The sequence below is a fragment of the Rhincodon typus genome, chromosome 26, assembly GCF_021869965.1.
Source record: "Rhincodon typus isolate 14 chromosome 26, sRhiTyp1.1, whole genome shotgun sequence".
Classification (NCBI taxonomy): Eukaryota; Metazoa; Chordata; class Chondrichthyes; order Orectolobiformes; family Rhincodontidae; genus Rhincodon; species Rhincodon typus.
In genome coordinates, this window is record NC_063357.1 from 11699600 (window position 1) to 11709915 (window position 10316).

Genomic DNA, 10316 nt, shown 5'->3' on the forward strand with positions numbered 1-10316 from the left:
GACTCCCGCCGCTGAAACAACAGGGTTGGGTGAGAGAGGTAGTCAGAGCTAGAATGTAAGAGCCAGGCACCCATGGCTGGGTCTGAACCAGCCAGCTGTAATAAGACCATAAGACATAGGAGCAGAAATTAGGCCATTCAGCCCATCGAGTCTGCTGTGCCATTCCATCATGGCTGATAAGTTTCTCAACCCCATTCTCCCGCCTTCTCCCCATAACCCTTGATCCCCTTGACAATCACGAACCTATCTGTCTCCATCTTAAATATACTCAATGACCTGGCCTCCACAGCCTTCTGAGGCAGTGAATTCCATAGATTCACCACTCTCTGGCTGAAGAAGTTTCTCCTTATCTCCAATCTAAAAGGTCTTCCCTTTAGTCTAAGGCTGTGCCTTCGGGTCTTAGTCTCTCCCAGCAATGGAAACATCTTCCCAACATCCACTCTGTCCAAGCCATTCAGTATTCTGTAAGTTTCAGTTAGATTCCCCCCTCATCCTTCTAAACTCCATCGAGTACACACCCAGTGTCCTCAGATGTTCCTCATATGTTAAGTTTTTCATTCCTGGGACCATTCTCATGAACCTCCTTTGAACCTGCTCCAGGGCCAGTACATCCTTCCTGAGACATGGGGCCCAAAATTGCGCACAATACTCCACATTTGGCCTGACCAGAGCCTTTTAGAGCTCAGAAATACATCCCTGCTTTTATATTCAAGTCGTCTCAAAATAAATGCCAAAGTTGCATTTGCCTTCCTAACTAATGACTCAACCTGCAAGTTTACCTTGAGAGAATCCTGGACTAGAACTCTCAAGTCTCTTTGCACTTCAAACATTTAGAAAATAGTCCATACTTTTATTCTTCTTACCAAAGTGCATGACCTCACACTTTCCCACATTGTACTCCATCTGCCACTTCTTTACCCACTCTCCTAACCTGTCCAAATCCTTTTGCAGCTTCCCTGACTCCTCAATACTACCTGTCCCTCTAACTATCTTTGTATCATCTGCAAACTTAGTGAGAATGCCCTCAGTTCCTTCATCTAGATCATTAAAGTACAAAGTGAAAAGTTATGGTCCCAACACTGACCCCTGCAGAACACCACTTGTCACCGGCTGCCATCCTGAGAAAGACCCTTTTATCTCCACTCCCTGCTTTCTGCCAGACAGCCAATCTTCAATCCATGCTAGCACCTGTAATGAAGGTGAGGCAGATCAGAATCAGTGTGTGAGCTTGGGGGACAGTGTGGATTGTTGAAGACGGTTTTGTGCAGCCTGGGAGATTGTGCTGCTCCTCGGGGCACACAGAGAGTATTAGAGTAGAGCTGACCTTTCAGCGCTTACCTTCGATCATGGACAAGCCCCACCTCAGACTCACTGTAAGTCAGCAATCACTCAGCCCTCGCTCTGACCTAACATTAAGCTTAAGTCACATTGCAATGATGTTTAAATGTCACCCCACCCATCTTTAAAGGGAACCTTGATGGGTTAAAATGTAAAGAGCGAGGAATAGGTTATGATTGGGTTCCTTATTTGAGGGCCTCCCCTCCCCCAAAACAGGTAGAGTCTGGGGTGGAGAATTTAAAATCAAAGCCCTGAAATATGCAACTCAACAGTATTACACCTTCGATGTTGTGTATTGTGAACTGACCAGTTCGCTGACTACAATCGATGGTGCACATTGTAGCTGAAGTGTCTTCATTATTCAAAGTGTTGTACTGATTATTTTAAAACGAGCAGTGGTTAATACTGGCATCGAACAGGTCCGTACAGGTAGTGCATTGAAAGCAGCTACAGCACACTGTAGTACTTTTGGCTCGTTTAAAATCTCTAAAAGTGGCAACAGTGGTTGACTTGCCTCTCATCTGGTCACATGTGGAAGACAGACATTACAAGATGATGGAGCTTCACGGTTGCTCAGTGAGGGACATTTGCAGAGAATTAAGGAATGACCCCTAACCTCCCAATGAAGGTTATAATGTTCTACATTCAATTCCATTCCAGCTCCAGAGACTTGAATGTGAATATCTTGGCTGACATTCCAATACAGTGCTGAGGGAGTGCTGCATTGTCAGAAAACCTGTTATCTTAAACCATGACCTCACTTGCACCCCTCAGGTGGATATAAAAGATCCTACGGCACTGTTGTGACTTTGTGACACTGGCAGCCTGACTTTTAAGTAAAGCAATTGTTATGATTGCAGCAGATGTTATTACTGACTCCCAAGTCAGACCCCAGTCAGAAATCTGATTTGATGGGTCATGATTTTATTTGTTTTGATTTTAGTGAAGTGGTCCCTCACTGAAACAATAGCACACAATGCTTTGGATTTTACTTTAACAATGAAACAAAAATTTATGACAAAAGAAGGGTAGATAAAATAGAATAATCCAAAACATTTACTGAAAATACAAATTCAAAGATTTTAAAATGTGATAAAAGTATAATCCCATTAATCCCAAAATACTCCTCTCTAAATTGAAAACAAAACAGTTTTTGTACAGTACCCAAAACAATCTTGGTACAGTTCCCAAAACACCACTCGTATGATACTCTTACCATAGTCAACTATCTAAATGCTTGGCAGGTTTAAATCACTTGTGACTTCAACTTTTAAACTGAAAGGCAGGTAGCTTCTTTCTGAAGCTGTTATCCATTTGAGATTCAATATACTCCGCTTTCAGGTTTTTATCCCAACACTTCTGATGTGGAACTTTTTTATTCACTCATGGGATGTGGGTGTTGCTGGCTGGCCAGGATTTATTGCCCATCCTTAGTTTCCCTTGAGAAAGTGGAGATGAGCTGCCTTCTTGAATCACTGCAGTCCACATGCTATAGGTCAACCCACAGTACGTTAGAGATAGAGTTCCAGGATATTGACCCAGCGACAGTGAAGCAACAGCAATGTATTTCCAAGTCAGGATGGTCAGTGTCTTGGAGGGGAACTTGGAGGTGGTCATGTTCCCAAGTACCTGCTGCCCTTGTCCATCCTGATGGAAGTGGTCGTCGGTTTGCAAGGTGCTATCTAAGGATCTTTGGTGAATTTCTGCAGTGCATCTTGTAGATAGTAGCAGCAGTGCGTACTGAATGTCAATGGTAGAGGGAGTAGATACTTGTGGATGTGGTACCAATCATTGGGCTGCTCTGCCCTGGATGCTGTCAAGCTTCTTGGAGATGCACCCATTCAGGCAAGTGGGGAGCATTCCATCGCACTCCTAACTTGTGCCTTGTAGAAGGTGGACAGGCTTTGGGGAGTCAGGAGGTGAGTTTCTGGCTGGAGCATTCCTAGCCTCTAGCCTGCTGTTGTAACCACTGTGTTTATGTGTCAAGTCCACTTGAGTTTCTAGTCAATGGTAACCCCCAGGATGTTGATAGTGGGGGATTTAGTGATGGTTACACTATCAAATATCAAGGGGCAGTGGTTAGATTGTCTCTTGTTGGAGATGGTCATTGCCTGGCTTTGGGTTGCACAAATGTTATTTTCCACTTGTCAGCCCGAGCCTGAATATTGTCCTGATCTTGTTGCATTTGAACATGGCCTGCTTCCAGATCTGAGGAGTCACGAATGGTGCTGAACATTGTGCAATTATCGGCGAACATCCCCACTTCTGTCCTAATGATGGAGGGAAGGACATTGATGAAACAGCTGAAGATGGTTGGGCCTAGGACACTACCCTGAGGAACTCCTGCAGAGATGTCCTGGAGCTGAGATGATTGACCTTCAACAACCACAACCATTTTCCTCTGTGCCTGGTGTGACTCCAACCAGCGGAGAGTTTGCCCCCTGATACCCAATGATTCCAGTTTTGCTAGGGCTCCTTGATGCTACACTCAGTTGAATGCAATCTTGATGTCAAGGGCTACCACTCTCACCTCACACCTCTAGAGTTCAACTCTTTTGACCATGTTTGAACCAAGGCTGTAATGAGATCAGGAGCTGAGTGAACTTGGCAGAACGCAAACTGAGCGTCACTGAGCAGGTTATTTCTGAGCAGGTGCTGCTTGATGACACCTTCCATCACTTTCCTGATGATTGAGAGTAGACTGATGGGGCAGTAATTGGCCAGGTTGGAGTTGTCCTGCTTTTTATGAACAGGACATACGTGGGTAATTTTCCACATTGTTGGATAGATACCAGCGTTGTAACTGTACTGGAACAGCTTGGCCAGGGGAACAACAAGTTCTGGAGCACAAGTCTTCAGTACTAATGCTGGAATGCTGTCAGCACCCATAGCCTTTTCAGTATCCAGTGCCTCTAAACAGTTCTTGATATCACGTGGAGTGAATCGAATTGGCTGAAGACTGGTATATGTGATGCTGGGAACCACTGGAGGAGGCCGAGATGGATCATCCACTTGGCACTTCTGGCGAGAGATTGCTGTGAAAGCTTCAGCATTATCTTTTGCACTGGTATGTTGGGCTCTTCCATCATTGAGGATGGGGATATTTGTGGAGTCTCCTCCTCCAGTGAATTGGTTAATTACCCACGACCATTCACGAATGGTGAAGCCATAGGGTGATAAAGTTATACAGCACAGAAACAGACCCTTTAATCCAACCAGTCCATGCCGACCATTATCCCAAACTAAACTAGTCCCACCTGCCTGTGCTCGGTCCATATCCTTCCAAACATTCCTTATTTATGTACTTATCCAAATGTCTTTTAAACATTGTAACTGTATCCACATCTTCCTCTGGAGAACTTAGATCTGATTGGTTGTCGGGTTGCTTAACTCTGTCCATCACTTGCTGCTTGTGCTGTTTTGCATCAGAATAGTCCTGCTTGGTAGCTTCATCAGGTTGATACCTCATTTTTAGGTGTGTCTGGTACTGCTTCTGGCATACCCTCCTGCACTCTCCATTGAACCAGGGTTGATCTCCTGATTTGCTGGTAATGGTTGAGTGGGAGATTTACCAGGCCGTGACGTTGCAGATTGTACAATTCTGCCGTTGTTGAGCATGGATGAGTTGCATGATCTGTTTGAGTCTGTCCCAGTTAGCACAGTGATAGTGCCACACAACACAATACTTTGTCTCCACAAGGACAATGTGGTGGTCACTCTTACCAATACTCTAATGGACAGATGCATCTGCAGCTAGCAGATTGGCGAGGATGAGGTCAAGTATGTTTATCCCTCTTGTTGGTTCCCTCACCACCTGTCACAGACCCAGTCTAGCAGCTATGTCCTTTAGGACTGGACCAGCTCGATCAGTAGTACTGCTGCCGAGCCACTCTTGGTGGTGGTCATCGAGGGTGGTATATCTGGCACTCATTGCTGCAGAGGGCTGTGGAAGCCAATTCGTTGATAGTATTTAAGAGAGAAATAGATAGGTTCTTGATAAGTAAGGGGATCAAGGGCTACAGGTAGAAGGCAAGAGAATGGAGTTGAGAAACATATCAGCCATGATCGAATGGTGCAGCAGACTTAATGGGCTGAATGACTTAATTCTGCTCCTAGATCTTATGGCCTTATGGTTTATCTGTACAATTGGTTGTTCACTTCCACAGTGTTTTTTTTTTAAATCATCAAGGGCAGAGAGTGTGCCCTTTAGTGATGTAACCTGCCATCTTTAACTGGTCTGGCCTACATATGATTCCAGACCCACAGCAGTGTGGTTGACACTTAACAGCCCACTGGGCAATTAGGGATGGCAATAAATGCTAGCCTAGCCAGAGATGCCTAGGTCCTATAAATGAATTTTTTAAAAGTCTCATAACCACAGTTTCCTGGTAAGGGAGAATGAATCATAAACATAAGAGAGACATTATATGAGTATTTTTAGTAGCAGAGTTGCTGTGTGGGGGACTAGTGCAGTATCATCAATATAGAGCAGTGGTTCCCTAACAATTTCCCACTGTGACCCCAAGTAAAGGCTTGAAAATTGTCATGGGCCCTCAGTGAAAACTGTGAGGGTGGGAGCATGTGGCCCTTTCTGTCAGAGTTCCATGGATGGCTCACAGTGCCATCTTAGCTATGAAGGTACCTAGGTACAGATTCTTAAGTACAAATTGTTAGGGGAAAAGAAAATCAGAAAAATAAAGAAATAAAATGTCCAGAATTACAGATCATAAGAATAAACTAGAAATATAGAGAAATAAAAAGTTCAGAATAACTATCCTTTTAACCCAGCATATGCCAGCACCTAGCCTCTTGTTTGCACTGGGCCTGGACTCCAGATCGCTCTGGAATCATCTTGAGGCTGGAAGTCGACGCTGAGGCTACACTGGACTGAAAGACCACCACACCAATTTGGGAAGCCCTTGCATTGAGGAGTTCTCTGATCAATGTATGGTGCGTTCTTACCTTCACTTCCCACCTGTACAGATTGCAGAGCTTTCTGTCTGACCTTGTCAACAGGAAAGCTCCTTTCATATCTACAGCGAGGCAAAGGCCAGGAGAGTGAAGAAGAAAATATCAAACTAAGTGGGTCACTGAATGACTTTGTCGACTCAGATGCATTTGTCGAATGAAAAAGAACAAAGAGTTTCTGTGTAGTGAACTCGTCATGCCTCACTGCCATAGGATACTAGAATCAAGACCCACTCTTCCCAGGGTTATCACGGTACATTTTAATCATTTTATAATCATGCGCAAAATTCCTCACCTTACCTGTCTTTTCACCACTGTTAACAGAAAGCAACGAACATATTTGTTAAGTATAGAAACATTACTCATTATTACAAATAAATAAGTTTTGGCTACAGATGAACTGTGAACTGTCAAATGTAACTCTACTAGGTAAAACTCTAACTCCTTATAAACATCTCCTACACGTGCAAACAGACAAAAAAAATGAATTGGTGTTATGGATAAAGGGGAAAAGCTGGGAAGGCAGTTCAATAGCCCCTGTCCACAGGGTTCCCTGAGATGATCCTTGTGCTGGTCAGGACTTCTGTTTGTCGATCTCTCTCTTTGTTTCATTTCATTTGTTTGCGGAATGTGTTCACAAATTACAAACTCTCTGACTTATTAATTAAAAGCTACATCTTACAGCAACTGGTAGGGGAAAATAATCTGGCTTTCTTCAGACTTTAGGTGTTTTCTAACTGCAGAGAAAAGGACATCACCTTATCTTCCAGAAGTTCAAAGACTTCTAGCTATATTGCTCCCACCCACGAGCTGTTCAGTTACTGGGAGCCAATCACATGGTTGTTGGCAGGCAGAAGGCCTTTGTCATTGACAACGGTCACTACTCATAGACCAATCAGCTACCTGTTGCAGCCTGAATCTTACATTGTACACATCCCTGGAGCCAGTTCATCTGCAGTAATCCTTTCCCCATTGATTGAACAAACAACAGTGTAAGTAGGACTTACAATATATGCTTTTGCAAAATGTGGTAATTGCTTCCACAATCCTTGGTTTTTATAACAATTTTTTTCCCGTTTCAGTTCACAATGAAAAATACACAAATTGAAAAGATGCAGTCTTTACATAGTAAACTTCAAGGAAGTGTTTTTCTTTAAATCAACCTTTCCAGGAATGTTATGACACACTTTTAGAGTAGGTGGGACTTGAACCTGGGTCTCTAGGCTCAGAGATAGGGACACTACCACTGCATCAAATGAACCCTCAGAATTAAAATCTGAAGAAGAGATCAGCAGCATTGACCCGTATGGGGATTGAACCCATGACTTTGATGTTATTAGCACCATACTCTAACCATCTGAGCTAACCAGTCACCCTGCTTGTAGTGACTTGGCATCACTGAGAAGTTCAGGCATTAAGGAACAACGGTGGTTGAGTTATTTGTCTCAAGACTTACCAGAAATTATTAATCCCTATGTTTCCTCATTAATAAGCATGACCCTAAAAAAGAGGGAATTAGAAACTCAAATTAGATTCCTGGGATCATTTAATTCATTTAACTTCTGTTAGTTCACTAATTGCCTGCAGATTAATGCAAGTTTAGAAAAAAAACATATTTGGGTAGAGCCAACAGATCCTTAATTCATAAGACATCGTAGTTTATTACATTCAAAGCAGGAAACTGTAGTCACAGTGTGTCCTGTTTCCCCTCTGTCATTACTAACAGCTTTTATTCATTTCCATAACATCAGAGCTTGTGACATTATGGCATAGAAGCAGATTAAAAGTGAACTCCTTATTTGTTGAAGCTCTTTAAAAACCTTTTAATCAATTCACCGTTCTGTGGATTGTTCCCCTGGCTGAGTGTTACCATGACAATTGCTTATTTTTAACATAAACTTGCACCTGTGGTGACCTCATGTCAAAGTGCACTCTAATCGGTTAAGCATTTGTATTCATTCACGGTATGTGGGTGTTACTGACTAGGCCAGCATTTATTGCCCATCCCTAATTGCCCTGTACAGGGTATGGTGAGCTGCCTTCTTGAACCACTGCAGTCCTTGTGGTTTAGGGATACCTAGAATGCTGTTAGGATGAGAAATCCACGATTTTGACCCAGTGATGCTTCAGGAACAGCGATATATTTTCAAGTCAGGATGGGGAGTGGCTTGGACCGGAACATGCCGGTAATGGTGTTCCCATGTATCTAACTGCCCTTGTGATTCTAGATGGTAGATGTTGTGGGTTTGGAAAGGGCTGTCAGAGGAGCCATGATGAGATGCAACAGTCCATCTTGTAGATGGTACACAGTTCTGGCACAGTGCATTGCTGGTAAAGCCAGTAAATGTTGAAGGCGACGCATGGGATACTGGTAAAGCAGACTGTTTTGTCCTGAATGGTGTCAAGCTTCTTGAGTGTTGTTGGAGCCACCTTCATCCAGGCAAGTGGAGAGTATTCCATCGTACTCCTGATTTGCACCTTCTAGAGGGCAGTCAGGCTTTGAGGCAACAAGAGATGACTACTAAGTTCCTAGCTGCTGACCTGCAATTGTAGCCAAGATATTTTTATGGCTGGTCCAGTTCAGTTTCTGATCATAGTATGGGATTCTGTGATGGTAATGTCATCGAATGTGAAAGAGAGAGTACTTGTTGAAGTATGGTCAGTGTTGCAATATGATGTAGGAATATTGCCGTGTAACATGACCCTCCCCCATCACTACATGCCACTCATCTCTCTCTTACTTACAGTGCTGCCATTTCCCACCTGCATCTGAGCGTCAGTTCACATGTTTCAGTTTTAGTAATATCAGTGTAATATTGACTTATTCAGCATTTTTCCATTCATTCAATTTATTCCATAATTTATTCTGCAATCCAAGATGGCACCAGAACATGACGGCATTATACACATTTCACAAGTGACAGTGTTAAATAAATCTAAATCTAAATCTAAGATTACCCCAGTTCAATTGCTGGTGCTAGATTTCAGAATAAGGGACTGAGGATTTAAGTATTTTGTTGATTTGATTTATATAAATTAGCTATATGGGGTATTGCCCTGTAAGATTGATTGTAAACCTGATCGCCAAGGAGATGAATGATAACTGAGCTTAGTAGAGTCTCCTCTTACCTTTGATTCAAGTCGTGAGAATAACAGTCTGCAGAGGAATATAGCAGTGGGCAAAAAAGTGGCAGAGGGGCATAATGTGGGAACTTGAGGTTATGCACTTGGAAAGGAAGAGTAGAGGAGCTGAATATTGGTGAAATGGAGAAAGTCTACAGAAAGCTTTGGAACAGAGGGGTTTGGGAATCCTTGAGCGTAAATCACAACTTCATTAGGTAATAGGGGAAGCAAATGCACTACTGGCCTTGGGGTGTTGGACCACCTCTTAAGAAAAGTGTGAATAGTTCTGGTCCCCTCATCTAAGGAAAGATATACTGGTGCTGGAGGAAGTCCAGAGAAGTTCAACACGTTAATCCCATGTATGGAGGGATTTTCCCATGAGGAGATAGTGAGTAAGTTGTACTTGTTTAGAAGAATTAGAGTTTACAAGAATGAGAGGCAACCTTGTTGAAATGTATACGATTCTTATGGGGCTTTGCATAATAAATACAGAGAGCTGGAGGAACACAGCAGGCCAGGCAGCATCAGAAGAGCAGGAAAGTTGACGTTTTGGGTCAGGACCCTTCTTCAGAAAAAATTGAAGTGACTTGATATCATTTTCAGGCCATTTAAAATGTATTTGGACGTTAAATATATTTTAGATGTAATGGTATATTGAAGAATGAGAAGGGATCTCACTGAAATGTGTAAAAGTCTGATTGTGCTGGACAGAGTGGATTGTAGTAATTCAAGAAGACTTTATCACCGCCTTTTCAAGGGCAACAAATGCTGGCCCAAACAGGAATGCCCACATTTCATGAATGAATGAAAAGAAACTGCATTGTTTAAAAGGCTGCATCAGCTTAAATGATTAGAAACAGACTGGAGGTTGAGGGCACACTATCTGC